The following is an 18,466-nucleotide window of genomic DNA, read 5'->3' as shown; positions in this document are numbered from 1 at the left end:
GTTTTTCTTTTTTTTCTTTTCTTTTTCTTTTCTTTTTCTCCCCCCCCCCTTTTTTTTGAACGGGGGGGTGGAGTAGGGAGATTGTTACTGCTGCGGCTTTTTGCTTCTCTATCAAGATGATGCACAGTTTCAAATGAAATTAAAAACCTTTTATTTGATACTGTTTTTTGTCAGGACAATATATTGTGTTAGCAGAAGACGTTTTAAGGAATTCAGAGATTTGTCTTCAGTCAGATCTTTTGCTTTAGGTGTAATAAAATGCGAACGTCCCCTAATTTTTGAGGAAATATCAGAGGTTCTTGTTCTAGGGGAACACGCATCAGCTGATGGATTTGATTGTGAAGAAACCTGCAGTAATCTGCTTTTATCTAGTCTAACAAAACTTTTTTTTTCTAATCGTGTGATCAGGTTTTAACTTCTTTTCCTTTAGCTTTCTCTCAAACGCAGTTGATTATTTTACAAAAGTTTCTCTGAACATCTTCAACAAGCCTATAGAAAGTCTTCATTGTCGGAGAGTGTCAGCAGAGTGAATTTATAAAGATGCCTGTTAATTGTTCGGTATTAATTGGAGAGAATGGCTTGTGAATGTGTGAATGACTTGTAACGTGGAATTTCTTGCCCTTTGAATCAAAACTTCGGAGACTTTCTACCAACTCTGCAGGAGTTGTAGATTTGCTTATCTTAAAGATGCAGTGTGGGAAACTTAACACACAAGTTGTACTGCTTGTTGAACACGTTAATGTATTTATGAAGAGAGCGCAAAATGCAGTGACAGCTGTGAACAGGTAAGTGCCCCAGCGTGAACTGAGAGCCTCTGATTCCTGCCTTCTGCAAGGACCCACAGCACTTCAGCATCCCTCCTCAACATCTGGCTGCGCGGGCTTCTGTGGCTGTCTTTAGCCTTTGCGAAGGAAAAGCAAGGGAAGTAATTTGAAATACAGATATTAAGCGAATGATAACGCTAAAAGTAAAAAATGATTTCTTGTTTCTCGGCACGTGTATACCTATTTACACGGTGGATGTTTGCTTATGCAAACAAAGAGGGGAACACAGTGGTTACTGAGCAGCACGCATACACACACGTTTGCTTACAATGCACAAGAAGTGCTCTTTTTGTACCGCGGAGAAGTTGTAGCTCTTTGGCAGTGAGTGCTACATCTGCAACTTAATTGATCACACAGGGGAAGCAACAAGCTACAGTGTATTACTTGCGCGGCGCCTGGGAATGTGGACACATCCCCGCAGTGTCCTGCCCCAACTTAGTGCCATTCTCTGCACAGTATTTTCGGGAGTGCAGAGATGCTCTTCCGATTTGGATCTAGGTGGGCGGTTAATTTTTTCTGATGTCTTAATTATCTGTTGCCCCATTACCGCCTCGTACTTAGTAGATTGCCCAAAGGAGGATGCTACATCTAAAGATGTATTTTTTCTGTTTGTTTCTTGAAAGAAAAAAAAAACTTAGAGTAACAAATGGATGGCGTAGTAAACCCGGACAGGATGGTACATCGTTGTACTCTGATTGCAGTTGTTTTTTTTACAGAACTCTTTTTTGGGGTGCCAAACCTGCTAGTTATGCAAAAAGTCAGGGTGTTTCCTTTACTTGCAGCAGATTTAAATGTGTTGAAAGTGTCACTGACTAATCAGGGAAATTCATATAATTAAAGATTAAAAGGGACATAGTAATATCTGGAAAGGAAGCTATTTCCTGTTGCTAAATCCATACTCTAGATAGCTGCAGAAAGGTGAATAATTTGAAATTGCTGAACGCAGGTGAATACAAACTCAGTATTTACAATCTTACAATTTACCATCGTCTCCGAATTTTATTTTTTAGTGTCTTTTATTAGAATTAAAAGAATGCATGAGAATAAGCTGTTATGTCCTCAGCCATCTAATTTAATGATAAAGCTTTAATGGATACATTTAAAGTTCTGTTTCAAGGTGATTGTTTCTTCCCGAATAATAGTTGAATGCTCTTCAAAAAAAAAAAAAAGTCAAAAATACTGTATAAAATAGCCCCACTATTTCAAGAAGTTCTGACTTAAAACTCATTTTCTCTGTGCCCCTTTAGAGAGGGACGGTAATACCTCGGATAACAAGGCAGAGGATGCAATATGCACGACTCTAAACTAGTGTTTTGAGTTTTGCAGCGTAATAAAACAGCGCAGAGCCAGATCAGATCAGTCCTGTGTCATCACGTTAATGTTCAATTGTCATCACGTTCTGAAGAAGCAAGGCGCATTTGCAGGAGAGCAGAGTATATGCCTGCTTCTAACCTTTTCCTCGAATTTCTACTGGAAAGAGGAGGAAAGCGAAATCAGACTTTCTCCTCGTCTTTTTGGCTTCTGTAAGTTATGAAGCTATTTTAAAATTAAAAAGTTTCTCTGTTACTAACTGTTCCAGGCGCCTTCTGGAAAATGGGGAGAAAGTGCCAAAAATACAGAGATGAATCAACAACTTCTCTCTCTCTGATTTTGTGGGCTTGAGGTTGCTTTCCACACTCCCATCTTAACAACAGTTTAGCCTAGGTGTGAATAATATCAAAAGAGGGAGACGTTAGCTTTCCGGCGTTGTTTGCTCACCTGAGCTGCGGGCCCCTGGCAATTTGAAAGACGCTTTTATGTTTATCTTTGGAATGTAAAAATATAGGAGAGAGGCTTTCCTGATTTTGCACTGCTCGATGCCACTGGCTGATTTTTCTCTTCATCGCCTTCTAGTTTTCCCTCCTTCCCCCAGATTTTTCTTCCAATTAGCACTACCAAGGGAGCGTGAGTTCCTAAATTGGTATTCAGGTTGTATTCAAGTCTCTATCTGTTGCCTTTTTCAAGAGAGCGAGAGAGCCTGCTGCTGCTGAACTCTCCTCGCCGCCACGAGAGCCCCAGCTCGAGAACAGCTCGAGTCCGCTCTAACTCAGGGGATCTCTTCCCACACCGTACCTGTCTCTTGCTTCCAACTCTGCTCGCGTTTCACCTCGCTGTTGAACGCACCCTCACCTAGTTTGAACTCCGAGTTCCTGCTCCGTCCTCTCTCCCCTTTCCCTCCCCTGGGCTGGTGTAGCCTATAGCCAGATTCCCATCCCTGGTGTAATTTGTACTTTACATTTCATCTGGTTTTACCGCGACGGGGCTGGGGGATCGGGCTCGTCAGAGCCCCGCTGATCAGCTGTCAGTGAGCATTTGCTGATCGCTTGTCTTCTGTCCCCGGTTCTCGACCGGTCCAGCCCATGTCCTGCCGACTGTCTCTGTCCCTGGGTCTCCCCCTCGCTCCCTGTCTCCCCCTTGCTCCCCTTGTCTGTTCTCTTCGCAGTGTGCGCCCCGGAGCCGGCCAGCAGCCCCCGTCGGGCGCGTGCCTGCCCGCGGCGGCGGGAGCGCGGCGCGCCGGGTGCCGGCTGTAACCCGACCCTGCCCTCCGCCCGCGCCGGCTCCGCGTCCTCGGCTCTCCCGGGACCCCCCCGCTCCCGCTCCCCCTCCTCCTTTTCCGGCCGCCGCCGCCCTCCCCCTGCCCGCCCTCGCACCCCCTCCCCGGTAACTTTCTAGTACCTTTCCTCACCACTCCGGGCAATCAGTGGTCATTAGAGTAGAGAGGTTTAAGGTTTCATTTGTCTAATAGCAATGTGAGTGGTGATAGCTTCTCGGGGATGCGGCTGGCAGCCGGGGTGATTTCACTTTCTGTTTTGTGCTCACTTTCTCTTCAGTTGTTGCTTTCCCCGCTCGCTCGCTCTCAGCCTCCCTCTCTCTCCTTCCCTCTCCCCCCCCCCCCCACCCCCCCGTGTTGTCTCATCTTGCCTGTGCTGTCTGGGCGGGGGAGCCCTGCCTCCTTTTGCCTTCCTCAGATCAATGCCCTGGCCACTCACTTTCTGATGTTGCACGACGGGAAATGCTTTGAATACTTACGACATGGCCGCTCACATTGATTGCCAAGATTGACAGCAGTAACCATCGCCTTCACTTGTTTCAGGAGGGGGAAAAAAAAATAATGAACCTGATTGTAACCAAATCTCCAGGCAACCCATCCGCAAACTTCTAACGATCGGGATCCTGCACATCCATGGCCCGGAGAAACACCAGCAGACTTTAGCTCATTTATTTTATTTTATTTTATTTTATTTTATTTTATTTTATTTTATTTTACTGAATTACTACCCATTTATCCCTCCTTCTCTCTCTCCTTTCACCTCCCTCTCTCTTTTTTTTTAATGAAAATTACCGAAGCGCATTGCAAAAAAAAAAGGAGGCTCTCCCATTGCTTTGTGCCACACTGGATCCCGAGGAGGTAACCAGGAAAAAAAGCCCTATTGTGTTGTATACCTGTTGTTTGCTGTGGTGTGTAGTGCTGCGTGGCTTGGTGGTGGTGGTGGTGGTGGTTTAGTGGGTTTTCGCTGGATTTGTGTCGCTTTGCAGGAGAGAATCCGGTTCCCCTGCGCTGTCTGTAATGGGTTGTTAGTTGCAATTGACTAAAGCAGCAGCGTCCGGAGGTAGATCTGTTGTTTAGCTTTTAACGTTGCTGAATTCCCCCCTCCCCCCCCCCCCCCCCGCACGATTATTTACTTTTATACCACGAGGGTTTTTAGGGAAAAGTAGTTATAGTCGCGTCCCCGTGCGAGTTTCCGGCGCTGTTTGAATCCCGAGGTTTCAGAGACATTAGGGGACCTCAGTACCTTGAAATCACAACACTTTCTCATCCTCCCCGAGTAGAGTTTATTTTAAAATGTAGTGACAGATCAGCGTTGTATTTTAAGATCACCCACGGCAGGCGAACACATGGTGCTAGGAAGATATTGTACGCAAGAAACTAACACGAGAGGGAGAGAGAGGGAGAGAGAGAGAGAGAGGGAGAGAGAGAGAGAGAGAGAGAGGAAAAATAAAATCCGAAATAAATCTTTGAGAGCAGAGAGCTGCTGTCATTACTCCGAAGTGTTCGCGTGGGTTTCTCTTCACGGCTAAGCCCCAAAGACACGGAATGGAGAAAGGCGAAAGGAATTTAGTAGTGCTTTTAAGTTCTCCGCTAAGTTTGAGGTGGGTAACTGCTTTGAAGTTCGCCACAAATAAGTGCTATCCATGGAGCATGCAATAATACAAAGATACTGGACCTGTAGGTGGTAATGTTGTTTTTGGCCACAACGGGGCACTATCCCGAGGATTTGTAGTTCCTGTCGTGGCGCCTTATCTCTCCAAGCAGAGGGTTTGGATAAAGTTATACTGAAAACTTTAAAATTGATATCACACCCTAATTTGTGATACAGAAGGAGAGGGGAAGAAAGCAGTCCATCATCAGGGAGCTCTGTTTACACCATGAGAAGGGGAGATCTGTGCCGCTTTGTGGCAACATTCGACTTGGGATTTCTTGCTGCCTTAGCTCTTTGCCGGAGGTCATGCAAATCGACCTGAAAAGAATGCATAAGCCATAAATTAAAATAAACCCTTAGCCAGAGGCTGATCCATAAGTAGACAATGCCTAACCTGGACAAAACGGCTTCCTTTGCGAGCTGAAAAAAAGAATAGTGCCTAAACTAAATGCAAAGTAAGTTTTTCAGGAAGTATTTCACTTATTATTATTATTATTATTAAAATAAAGTAGTGGCAGTGCAACAACATATAGCAGCTATTTATAGACAGTGCTGTAGAATCCGAGAAAGGCAAGGTGTGTCTGGTGGAGAGCTTGTTCTTTTCCTCGCTTTCACTACATTCGAAGCTGCTTGGTTTTTGATTAGGGATAAGGAGCCTCTTTAACTGTATAAGCAATTTAATGTTTTATCTCGAATAATGCTGAAGAGTTTATGAACAAATCTGTGTTGCCTGAAAATGTCACATGCGTGCACACAAGCTATGTCTGTATATAATAGTCTTAGGGCTTGTTTTTTTCCCGCAGTTTTTGACAATTGTTCCATTCATGATCCTGAAAAGAATTATCAGTGGGAGCTAATGATTCTGTCTCTCCAGCTTCCCTGCGCTCTCCGAGAGGAGCAGGCACTGGGCAAAGCTGCTGAGTATTCTCGTGTAATGCATGCACGCGTGTGTCTGCGATGTGGTAGCATATGCATGTGTATGTAGAGACGTGAAAGAGAACATATACGCCTTACATGATCAGGTACCTACACGAGTACATTAATAATTTAGCTGCCAGTGAATCGCTGCTCTGCCGAGAGAGCTTCCTCGCTCCATGTCCCAGCGCTGCTGAACAGCACGGAGCAGTTAACCCGCTTTGCAGCAGGGGCTGTGTGCTTTAGGAGAGCAGGGCCTGGAGGTCAGTCAGAGGCACTGATCATATCGATTTGATTGCTGTCTTTGCTTTCTACTGACCGTTTCACTTTTTTTTTTTTTTTTTTTTTTTTTTTTTTTTTTTTTTTTTTTTAAGGACGGGAAGGAGTGAAAGTGGCGACGTGCAAAGACAATTAGTGTTGTGTCTGAGTGTCAGGGGCGTCTCACGGGAGAGAGTCAGCACGCTGCGAGCCTGGGGACGACAGATTAGTTCTGTCCTAGGGGTGTTTCCCCAAAACGTAGACGGTGAAACTTTCAGTGATAAAGTAATATATCTTCGCCTGCTTTCTGTAGATAAGGTATATGTTTATTAAAGTAATTTAAATAGCCTTCGGCACATGATCGGCACTTTGTTCATAATGTTTTCTTTTACCCTTATTTTAGCATTTTTATTATTTTCATCTTCATTGCTGATCATAAGGACAGGAGAACAATGTTATGCGCTCCTCAAATTAGGTTTTGAGTCCAAAAATTAACGAATTTCCCTTTCCGTATTCGTGTAATGGAGTAATTTTGAAACCTGTTTTGAGACTTCGACTTGACTTGACTTGTTTTATTGACGTGCTTGTGCCCACTCATTTAATTAAGCCATTATACCATAAAGTAAATAGTAAGAATGAATGTGAGATATGTGCGGGTAGTCTGCCATTATATACAAATATTTCCATAGAAAACACTATTTTAAAAACTTCTTCAGCATGTCATGAGTCCCTTGGTAAGATTTTATTGCAGGTTTTTGTTTTGAGCCATGATATTTTCTGTGTTTCTGTGCTCACGATGTTATATGCTTGCTATACTCAGAATATAAACAGCAAGCGTACCTAGTTCATTCTAGTAAAAAGAAAAAAATAATCTATTTATAGTGAGTACATTTAAGAGAAAATAATGAGGTCATTCGGAGTATGTTGCAGTTTGAAGTAGCTTGACACCTGGCAGAAACTACATACGCATTTTCTCCAGACTCTGCCCTATCCATAACTTTTTCTTATAATACATTCTTGTGTTAAGTGAGAAAGGCTGTTTGTAAAACAATCTCCTGGCTGGTTCCAGCGTTGGGCGAAGCTGATCCTGTAATGGCATTTTGTTTTGAACAGTTGCTGTAGTTGAAGTTCCCTCATAAGGTAAGGTGGCACTGGGTCTGAAAGGAGGTCCAAATGCCACATTTATAATTAGACTGCCAATTCAGCACATTGTATCTATTGCTATACAGGGATGTACTGCTGTGTCTGGTCTCTCAATAGACTGTATTCAGAATTAGCCAATTCAACTGCTTAAACTTTGGAGTCAAATTTAGAATAGGCAATGAGAGAAGAAGGAAAACAATAATGCTTTCTTTTTTCCTCAGCTAGCTATTAAAAGCCAAAGAATATACGGAAACCAAACCAGGCACTGTACTTGGAATCAATGCACCAAGTGCAGCTTGGCCAGCGTCTGCAAAACCATTCTGAAGTGCGCTCCTCGGGGGGAGGGGAAGGCGAGCCGCGGCCCCGCTCCGAGCGCGGCCCCGGCGCGCTTCCCCTGCCCGCCGGCAGCCTCCCGCGGGGGCCGCGGCCCGCGGCCCGGGCCCGGCGGCGGCGGCCGCCCCGGCGGGGCGCAGCCCCCGCCCCGGCCGCGCTGCGGGCCCCGCGGGCCGGGGCAAGGGCCCGCCCGCCGCGGGGGCGGCGCGGGGCTCCCGGGCAGGCCTGGCGCCGGGCGTGCGGCCGCCGCGGCGCAGCGCCCGCGCCCCCGGGCGGCTCACGCCGTCCCGCCGCAGGCAGCCCTCGGCGGCGGGAGCGCCTCTCCCGGCGGCCGCGGGCGGCCGGCCGGAGCCCCGCGGCGCCTTTGCCGCGGGCAGCCCGGGCCGGCCGCCGCGGCGTCCGGGGCCGGCGAGCTGCGGGCTCTGCCTGCCCGCGTCTGCCCGCCTTGAGCCTGCGTTCACAGTTTCTGCCTCCGTTGCTCCTGTCATACTTTTTGTTTCGCTCGCTCTGGTTTCTCCGGCCTCCTGCCGCCGAACTTTAATTCCTTCAGGGGTGAGGATGTAACAGGCCCTTTGCTCGGAAATCTTTCATCCTCTGCTAAATGCATTATTTTCTCTCTCTCGCAGTTCCACTTTATTTCAGTATTACTGTGAGACTTAGCTACATTGCTTTAAAGCTCACTTAGTTCCCTCTTCTGTGAGTTGTAGGGTGCAAACTAGGGCCATGTGTATAATACAAAGTATAAAGGGAGCGAGACAGATGGCTGTCTCCCCAGCACGGTACCGAGTCTGTGCAACTTACAGGACTCTCTCTCTCTCTCTCTTTTTTTTTTTTTTTTGTTCTTACGGTCACACATTGGTGCAAGCAAGGAGAGAAATAAAGTGGAGCTGATCCATTTCTTTCATTAGGCCATTTGTATCCGACTTGTAGAAAATACTAGCTAGTAGCCAAAGCTAGTTACCTTTGCCTGTCAATTTGATTTTGTTCGTGAGTGTGGACTGCCAGTCCCTGTTCCCTAGCCAGTGCTTTTCAATATATGGCAACAATTGTTAGTGGTCACTTCTAGCTGAACTTCTTTTGCTCAGTGTGTGTGTGTGTGGACTTTTTTTTTTGAATCTTTGATCATATTTTTAGTTGAAAGTATACATGTAAGTCTGCAGCTCTTGGAGGCCTTGGAATACCTGTGGTAATGAAGGCCAGAGCTTTGCATGATGATAGCAGAAGTAAATATTTCGTTTTTAGTGGGCAGTATAAAGCTTCTTTAGTCTTGACCTTATATCTGTTAAACAGTGTAATCAACTTGGGAGATACCACTTCAGGAAGTATATCCATTAATCTTTTACACTTGGTTTGATTTCACCCTAAAAGTATATTTATTTATTTATTTCACAGAACAAAAATTACTTAGGAAAGAGAAGTAGCAATATACTTTTCACCCCATACAATGGGGTGATGTATATTTCTCTTTCCATAGTGTGACTTGAAAGTTCAACAGGCTTGTTTGGCAGAGGTTCTGTATAATGACTAATGCTTTAAAAGTTATGTAAATAGTGTTTGCGTATGTGTATATATAAGTTATGTCAACTAACGTGATACAACGACATATTTTAAAAACATTTCTGTTAAAATAGTAAGTCAAGGAAGCAGAGCTTTGAAACGTTTCTAAATGATGTCAGAATGTGAGAGAAAAGCACTGCTTTATGATATACTTGGTAGTTCACATACAGCTTATTAGTCAAGTAGCAACAAAATACAAGGGTGCATATCTCAAAGTTTTGCCTTAGTAAGTTTATTTCTGTTCATCTCTTTCAGTGTCTTTTTATTTAGTTCTACATGCAGTTTTCTATTTTTTTTCCCTTAGGTAGAATAGCAAGAATGGGAACTTTATGAGACATATTACTGAAACATAGCAATTGACTTCACTTTTATATCAGATATTCAGAATTTTTTAGGCATATAAAATTCCTTAAGAGTATTTATTGATACATCATTACAAGCCATGACATCATTTTAAAAGCAACAAAACATGGTAAAATCCTGTCATTAGTAGGGCTATGTACTTGGTCAGTGTGATGCATATGGGAATTTGTGTTTACTTAGATGTAGTTTTGTGCAGAAGGGAGAGATCTGATAGACGTATTTGCTGGAAAGCAGCCGATTTCTGCAGTGATAAAACTGGATAATTACATGTTCCAAAAACCTTTTCAGCACAGAAGTAGGTGTTCTTTTAAAACATTATTCTGTGGCAACAACAAATATTTGTGACATCATTGTAAGAGATTTCCTGCCAATTTTTAGTTTACTGTTTTTAAAAAGTCTGGAATTCTCTGGCACTAGTGAAACTGCTACACATACCCATCGTATATTCAAGTATTCAGTGAAGTTTTAAATAATTCTCTTTCAATTAGTACAACAGGAACCTGAAAAATGGATTTTCTCTTAAAGAAACAAAAATCAGTACATAGGTATTTTTTTCCTCCTCTTGTAGGTTTTAAAAACCTCTTGTCAGAAGGAAAACAGTTGGCTAAGTTTGAAAATTGTTGCTTGGAAATTAGTTTAATCAAATGTTTTGTGAATCTTGCAAATCTTGCAAAAAGAATAATATAAAATCAGATATATTGGTAAACTAGGTTAATCAGAGTCATTCATTTATAGCGGAGAATACGTATCTATCAATCAATGTTTTTTGAAGTCAGGAGAAACATTCCATCAAGCTAATGTGTTTAAGGGTATCATATCAGGCACAGACAGGTACTAGAAGTGAAAAAAACCAGATAACCTGCAATAAAATGATTTACAGATGGGTCATTATCTTCTATAGAGAGGTTAGAAAGATCATATTCTTTATAAAAACAATGCAGTTCTACAGAGCTAGGAAAATCATCTAAATGCATCTGAATATATGATGTTTTCTGAGTGGTAGAATTTATCAAAGCAAAATTTGTTAGCCTTCTTATCAGCAACGTATTATTTTAAGACACAGAAAATTATTGTCCTGTATTTTAAATAGTCTTTATTTTACCCACTTGATAAAGCAAAGCTTGGGGAACATTTTGCCTCTTACAGTATGAACTTGCCAGTGCATACATTTAAAATAGGCATAAAAATGTTATCCACAAATTAAAAAAAAAAAAAAACAGTGTAAAGTTTAATGTTAGGGAGCTGTTAGATTTCATAACTTGTTTCATACAGTGAGTACCTAAAATGCGTCTTTTCTATCCGTGGTAAGACAGGATGTCATTTAAATATTTTCTCTTTCTTCTTCAGCTAGACAGAAAGGTATACAGTCAATTGTTTCTCCAGTCGCTTATACACTGACATAAGGCAACAGGAAACTCTAAAACCTCAGAGGTGCAGTATTGATTTGATTCCTAACTGCAAATCCTTCACATCATTGCTCAAAATATCTAACTTTACACCAATATTAGCCATTCTTTTTATAGTGACACCATGCTTAGTAAAAAACTTCTAAGCACTGAGGTCAGGTGTTGAGATTGGATTCTAGTTTATTTTTTATGAATCAGATAAAGATTTCTGTGCATGAGACCGTATGTGAAGATGAGAGAACAAGAATATTTCCATATCAAAGGCAATATATCTGAGGCTGCATAGTAATTAAAATGCAGTGGTTTGGACTCTGTGCACTAGCACTTAAGCAGAGCGTTGTTGGGACCTTGTGCAGCATGCAGGCGGTTGTCTCTTGCATACTTCTAGAAATATACTTATAATTTTGTACAAACATTTATGCCAGTCCACACTTTTCTGTGGATAATTTGTATTTCATCCAAACCATTCAAAGTAGAAGTTATTTTTTGAGCAACCCCCTCATTATGGCTTTTGTGCTTCAACTATTTTTATTCTGGTTGTTTGTATTTCCTCTTACCAGAATGATGGCTTGTTTATAGTCGTATTTTTTTGTGTGTTTCTCTAAGACCCCTTCTACATACCACTGAAATTTTACTACTTGCTTGAAATGTGTTTTATTAGAAAGAAAAATGCTAGTATCTTTTTAGGTGAATGGAAGATACTGTGATTTCTTACATACCATGCTTTATGGCAAATTAAATGCGTGTACTAGAGCATAATATTTTTAATGATACAATATGTATTTATTAATTTTGACCAACTGTTACACAACATTGCTTCAAAAACCTACCTATGTGGGAAAATTAGCAAAAATCATTCCACAGGAGTTCTGTATCTGGATACTGTATTCTGGAATAGATACAACTTTAATTCCAGAGTAGATTGTCCTCGTAGGTAGCTGTTCCGGAAGGGCTGGTGTCAAATTGTTTACTTCATAAACTGCGCTGGTCAGTGTCCCCGCGTGGAGCAGGCTGTGAGCGCTGCAGATGCCATCCTTACTCATAGATACGTGTGCTACAGAGGCTCTGGCCATTAACACTGCAAAACAATTGAGGTGAAGCTTTTGGGAAGCTTTCATATTTAAATATAGTGTTATGGTAATCTTATAAATCTTGCTTTATAGATTATAATTGATTATGAGTGAGTACTTCGAGCTATAATATCACACTTTTGGATGGATGTTCAGTATTTTTTTTTTTAATCTGTATTATTGTTGTGGATGAGCTTGTTAAACAGATCCTGACCATTTGTGGTTAGTAAAAACCCATGGTATTTTTGCACAAGTAGGGGGGTTAACCTCAATGTCATGGCCTAATTCCAGCTAAGATAGGATGTAGTTGCCCATCTACATTCCTCTTATAGTTTTAACTGGCTCAGTTAATCCTCATTTCCTCTCCTAAATGTAGTAGAGTAGTGTCCTAAGGACACTTGCTGCGTTTTACCTCAGAAGTACCAAATGCAGCTATTGAAGTAATACGTGGAACTACATAATGAATCACATTTTAGGAACTTTCAGGTAAGAGATATTTCATACACCTGAATGACTTGTTATTATTGGAGTGAACATTTTGAAGGATTTTTTTAATTCAAATAAAACATTTTAATATTTGAATTTTGAGCTATTTCAGAGAACATTTTAGACACATGGGGACAAATCTCAGCTGGCATAAGCCCGAGTTACTCTATTTACTTAAGTGGTAGGGTGCCATTTTACTCTTGCTGCAAATGTGTTACTTAGGCCACAGTCCAGTTCCTGCTGGATTCAATGGAAGGGCCTTTCTGTGACTGTGCTGGGAGTCGGGTTGTCTGTGAAGGCCCTGTTCACATTGTATTCAGTGTAGAAAATAACTTGTTTTCAGTTATGTTAGAAATCAGGTTCATCTGCATGTTGTTGTTTATGGCTTTAGGATGAAATTAACTGGACTGCATCTCATGTAAACCGTGTACTAGATCATCTCGCTCTCCGTATCTACTCTTCCAGTGGCTCTTCTGGTGTAGTGTATGTACTCTGGGGGGTTCTGGCTGTCAGCTTCCTGTATCTGTGGAGGCCATGTGTATTCCCTTTTTCTTTCAGTCACTCTGGTCTACTGAGGCAGATTATCTTTCTACAGAACCTTTCAGGTCACCAGTCCACTGTTGAGGGACTCACATAGAGTAAGAACATACTTTATTTAGCAGTAGTTCAAATAAGTGTAGGTGTGCTCCTGTCAAATTTTTATGTACATAAACAGGCATGTTTCAATTTATTTTTGGTAAATGCACATTCTGTTATAGATGTCTGTTCTCATAACCTGCCCAGAAGTGCAAAGATGAATTTTAGGAAAACCCTTTCGTACTTTGACAGAGTTGGGTGTTTTAAATTCAACCATGTCTGGAAGTATCATTTTGACTAATGTTTGTATGTGCATTCAGTTGTAAAATGGGTTCTTTGGTCTCCAGTGGAAAATATATCTACAATTTGTAGTTTGATATAGAAGTATTTAGTCAAAAATGATAATGTGTCCACTAGTGTATTTTTATGATATGGGGCCTTGCTTTTTATTCTGTTGGGGGAAAGTGTGTGTTTGTGTTTCAGGTAGAGAGGCTTGAAAGATAACATGTCACTGCTTTCTTTTCATCACTTTGTATCTATATGCTTGCATCCATAAGTGCATATGCATATGCACACACACCTTTGCAGGGTATCAGTGTGAAAAGGGAAATGAAAAAGGATAGAAAGGAGGATTCAAATTTCACTTTTAGTTATACCAGCAAATAGCAAATTTGTAGTAGCTTTAAGTGTGGTGTTACCAGTGTAATTGCTAGTTGCTGCAGCGCCTGTAGCCTTCTATAGGCTCTTGTTCCAATTATACTATGTGTTCCTTCCACTGTGGGTCTATGGTGGAAATTATTGCATCAATGGTATTTCTCTTTTAATGTAACAATGGAATATTTTCAAGTATTTCATATATTTATTAGGAGAGATCAAGGAAGAAAGGTATTACCAAATAATATTCTGGAAAAAGGAGTAAGATAAAACAAAACTTGTTATCAGTTCTTTATTGCAGTAGTACAACATCATTGGTATTCCTCTTAATAGTGCAATTTATGTATTTTGGTTGCTGTTAGAATATCCCAAGTTACAAATTTGACAGCAGACCTATCTGAGAAAAAGGAACATTCCCGTGTTAGAATATCTGCCTAGACTCAGCGAGGCAATCACTTTGCTGCCTTAAGGCAGAAGAACTTAATGTTGGCCATTATGGGTCCTGGCTACTCTGCACTTGAGAGCAGGCTCAGTTAGCCTTTCTGCTTCAAAGCTGTATTGTCACTGCCGGTAAGTAAATCACAGACTCCCTTATTCTTCAAGAGTGGCTTACCGAGGTTGAGGCTATATTAGCTTACATGTTATCATGTCTCTGGGCTTCTTCACCATATACATACGATGCTCCTGGGGGATGGCAGGTTGCAAGGAGTCTCCATTACACCCAACAATCCCTTTAACTTTTGACCCTTTGCTGCTTCTGTGTATGAACTCACATAGACCCAGCAAGGTCAGCCCAAGTGTGTCTCTGTGCTGATCCAAACAGCTCAGGCTCAGCCTAGACTTAAAGGGACCACATTTACAGAATAGTCAAGCAGCTAAGCACGCATCTATTCTCTGCTTTGCAGATCTTCACAGAACCTTTGGTGAAAGGCTGGCCAGGATTTTTTTTTTTTTTTTTAACCCTTCTCCTCCATGGAAATTCTCTTTATTATTTCAGTCTTCACTGCCACTAAACAATAACAATTCAATCTGTAATGTTTATTTTAAGAATGCAACAAAAGCTCTAATCAGTGATGTTAGTGAGGATATACCCTTGTGTGTTTTATGAGGTGAGTGAGTGTGCCCACTAACAATTGCTTTGGAGATGCAGTTGCAGAACACTCTGCAATAGGAGTGGCATCAAATTACAGACTTCAAGTCAAGATATGCCCCAAAACTGAAAGGCTTGGAATCCTCTGAGCTTTGTATGTAGTCTTTTGGGAGAAAGAGGAAAAAAAAGATAGGTGAGAAAAGGCAGCTGAGGCACTGAAGAAGTAATTACTGAGGTCTAGCTGGAGTTTCAATTTATGAAGTCTGCTCTTGAACAGGTTGAATTCAGGTTTTCGTGATTTTGAGTATATTGCATAACATGACCAAAAGCAGAGGGAGCGGGAAGGAATTTTTTAGCTGAATTGTGAGCGAGTGTGATCACTTACGGAAGTGCAAACTTCAAGGCATAAACAGTTGCTGAACCAACTTCTGATGGATTTTTTTTAGTAAAAGTTTTACAGAAATGACTAGGGTACCAAATTAAACAGTAAGGGACAAATCCAGCCCAAAATTATGTTTACTTTCTGTATTCCTCTTGTGGAAAACTTTCTATTTCAGTAATTCAGTGTGGGATGATTAGATAAAGAAGGTGAACACTTGTTTCCCCTCATGCTGTCTAAGTGTGGCTCCCACATGATACTTCGTGTCTTTCACATACTGTCTCTTTAGTATTGATAGCAACTAGATGCAAATCAGCATGGCATCTGCTAGTTTGTTTTCAGCTGAACAGGCTAAACAGCAGATACGGAATTTATCGCCAGGAGGCTGTGACCGCATCACATACAAGTGGCATTCCCACAAGCAGGTAATGAAGCACCCCTATTGAGTGTAGCTAAAGTCCAGACCCTCAGCAGAATTATTACATATTCAATTTAAACAGGTCTCCCCAACTTTAAAGCTGTCCCTTGATCGATCGATCTATCTATCTCTGTATTTTTTAAATCCACTCACTGTTGTAGCTGGAACAGCAGCTGTCGCTGGTCTCTGCTGATGCCACACTGTCCTGAATTGGGCCTTCTTGAAAGTGTGTGGGAGAAGGGAAGGGAAGAAAAAACAAAGGGAGAGGAAGAGAAGGGGAAGGGATATGAAAGGACAAAGATGGGAGGGAGGAGTGAATGTGTTGAACTGAGTAATGACTGTAATGCTCTTATTGTTATTGAACATACATAGGGAATTTCTACAGTCTAATATTATTTGATCATAGCTTGATACATTTAAATTATTAAAAATTTTCCATATAGTTGCTGTCTATAATGCTGACTTTCTAAGAAGATAGTATGCAATGGTCAAAATAGTCCCCTTTAGTGTGCATTATATTTGTGACTGAGCTCCATATTCCTCTTGTGTTGCTCATAATGAAGTTTACAACAAATACTTTGAGACAGAGGTTATTTGCCTTTGCTTTCTGAGAAGAGGCAGGCTTCAAGGGAATGTTTGAATGAATCAAGTCAGTGATTTTTTTCTTTCTTTTTTTTTTTTACGTTTTTGTCAGTCTTGTGTGTGTGCATAAATGTATTATTTATATGAAGTGCTTGTGATAATTTGCATGAATATCTTAAAATTTTTGTGTTGTACTGATCCTTCCAACAATTGATAGATAGCAAATACTATTGAAAGACTCTCCAGATTCTAAATTATTAGTATAAATTAACAATCCCAACACATCTACACACCAACCTGTGGCCTGAATGTTTAAGCTGAGGTGAAACAAAATTGTATTTTATGTTTTTAAAATAGTTGTGAGTGGAAGGGTGGTAACTTTTTGATCTTGTTTGCAATGAAGGTTTGAGACTAGCTAAAAGCAAAATGGAAATGAAACAGGTGCTTTAGAGCCTGGAGTAGTGAGTTTCTGTGGAGAGGAGCGGAGGGAGAATGCTAAAGGAGGGGAGGGGAAGAGAGGAAGGGGATAGATAGAAAACTAGGATATGTGGGGTCAGATCAGTATTAGTGGATACAGCCTCTCAAATCATATTCTTCTCCTGCTTCACCTGTACCTTTCCACTTTCCAAGAAACTGAGGGGAAGATACCAAAATCATTATTCCTGTCACTCACAATCAAACGGGATATTAACTGAGCTTAGAGGGAGTAATGACTGAACAGCTGTTGATAACTGGGATATATAATCTCCAGAGTTGAAAACCCTGTGATATGTAAAATGGAAAAATATTTTTCATCTATTCTCAGCTTCCTGGAAGGTTATGCAGCTCTTGTATCTATAATATCCTTTCAGTTAGAGCTTTTTTGGACTTCCAGTGATAGACAATTTTTTTAGAAGAACTACATCATGGTTTGCAGTCTTCCGGTTGTGCATGTTAGGCTGCGCTGGAGCCACTGCATCACACTTAGTAACACATCGAGCCTGGCCTGCTTGTTGTGTTGTAGAGACAACAAATAGGGAACCAGTCTATACAATAAATATGAAACTTCATCTTGAGAGGCGCTGAACTACTGAACTTCTAGGGAAGGACCCATAGGTCCTCCATATCTCTCATAAGAGTGTCTAGGGTTAGTAGGATCCTCTGTTGCTTTGGTTTGATTGGAATTCTTGGGCATATAAAAATATGCCATGATGCATGTCATTTCTTTTCTTTGGTGGTGGCTGTAGTCTAGGCTTCCCAAGAGTAATGTTCTCTCCTGTTAAAGCTGCCAGATCGTGCCAGTCTTGACTGTCTAATGATTTCAGGGTCACTCCATTACTGGTAGTGCATGTTTGTTAATTCATTTCTATGCCACAGCGTAGTACAGTTGTCCAAATGAGGCATGGCAACCATTGCACAAAACAAAAACCTTTCACGATTTGTTTCTAACCTTGTTTCAGACATGATGGTGCATGAGGTTCTTTCCATCCTCTTTTGGTTTCTGAGTACAAATTCTCGCTTGATTAACGTGCCAGTATCTTACTAAGCTTTTTAAAAATTCAGATTCTAATAAAATTTGCCACAGCTCTGCTATTCCCCATGAATAGCGTGGGGACTGAGGCCTGACTGTGACATATGCAAAATGACTTTGTCACCTAGTGTGCTTTCGACAAGAGACAGCACAAGAGCAAAATGCAAATAAAAATTCTCTCATCACACTAGTAATAACTGATGTTAAAACAACCTTTTATTTGTGTGCAAAAGGGGTTGTTTATGATTTGCCTCTTTTTTAAAAAAATCCTGACCCTATTCATTGCAAAAAAATGATATATCAAATATTTTAAAACATGAATAAAGGCATTTTGCATAGATCACAGTCAGGCCTCAGTCCCCATGCTATTCATGGGGAATAGCAGAGCTGTGGCGAAGGCAGTCCCTGGGTAGGAAATTCTCATTTGCCGGAGGTCAGTGAAGCCCATGGGCTGCGTGTTCGCCAGTGCTGGAGCTATAACAAATATAATCAAATGTGGGAAGAGCAGTTTGACTCTTATCACAATTGTTGCGTTAAATTAAATAGCAATGATAAATTGGATAATTGGCATTTATTCACAACAATTCATGCAATGATGATTCTTACAATTAAACTCAGGTGCACATGCTCAGTTCTGCGCTGCTTCTCAGCCAGAGGAGCC

At 41.3% G+C, this 18,466-nt stretch overlaps 1 protein-coding gene and 1 long non-coding RNA gene across 10 annotated transcripts in view; one reads left to right on the top strand and one right to left on the bottom strand.

Moving 5' to 3' along the window:
- Positions 1-715: 715 nt before the first annotated feature.
- Positions 716-3,707, bottom strand: LOC134140619 (uncharacterized). Its single transcript, XR_009958440.1, has 2 exons — positions 3,540-3,707; positions 716-901 (listed from the first exon to the last, which is right to left on the bottom strand). It is a non-coding gene; the product is annotated as an uncharacterized LOC134140619 (long non-coding RNA).
- Positions 3,708-3,844: 137 nt separating this feature from the next.
- Positions 3,845-18,466, top strand: part of SOX6 (SRY-box transcription factor 6) — a 366,958-nt gene continuing 352,336 nt past the window's right edge. For 4 of the 9 annotated variants that reach the window (XM_062576052.1, XM_062576050.1, XM_062576051.1 and 1 more), the window contains exon 1: positions 3,845-4,272. The gene's annotated coding sequence lies outside the window, so the exon portion shown is untranslated. Of the gene's footprint in view, positions 4,273-4,952; positions 5,016-5,245; positions 5,521-18,466 lie in introns of those variants that run through there. The other 5 variants (XM_062576045.1, XM_062576041.1, XM_062576046.1 and 2 more) reach the window with 4 other exon arrangements.

This window comes from Rhea pennata, chromosome 5 (genome assembly GCF_028389875.1).
Source record: "Rhea pennata isolate bPtePen1 chromosome 5, bPtePen1.pri, whole genome shotgun sequence".
NCBI classification, from domain to species: Eukaryota; Metazoa; Chordata; class Aves; order Rheiformes; family Rheidae; genus Rhea; species Rhea pennata.
The sequence above is the reverse complement of the archived record's forward strand: the minus strand, read 5'-3'. Positions and strand labels throughout refer to the sequence as shown.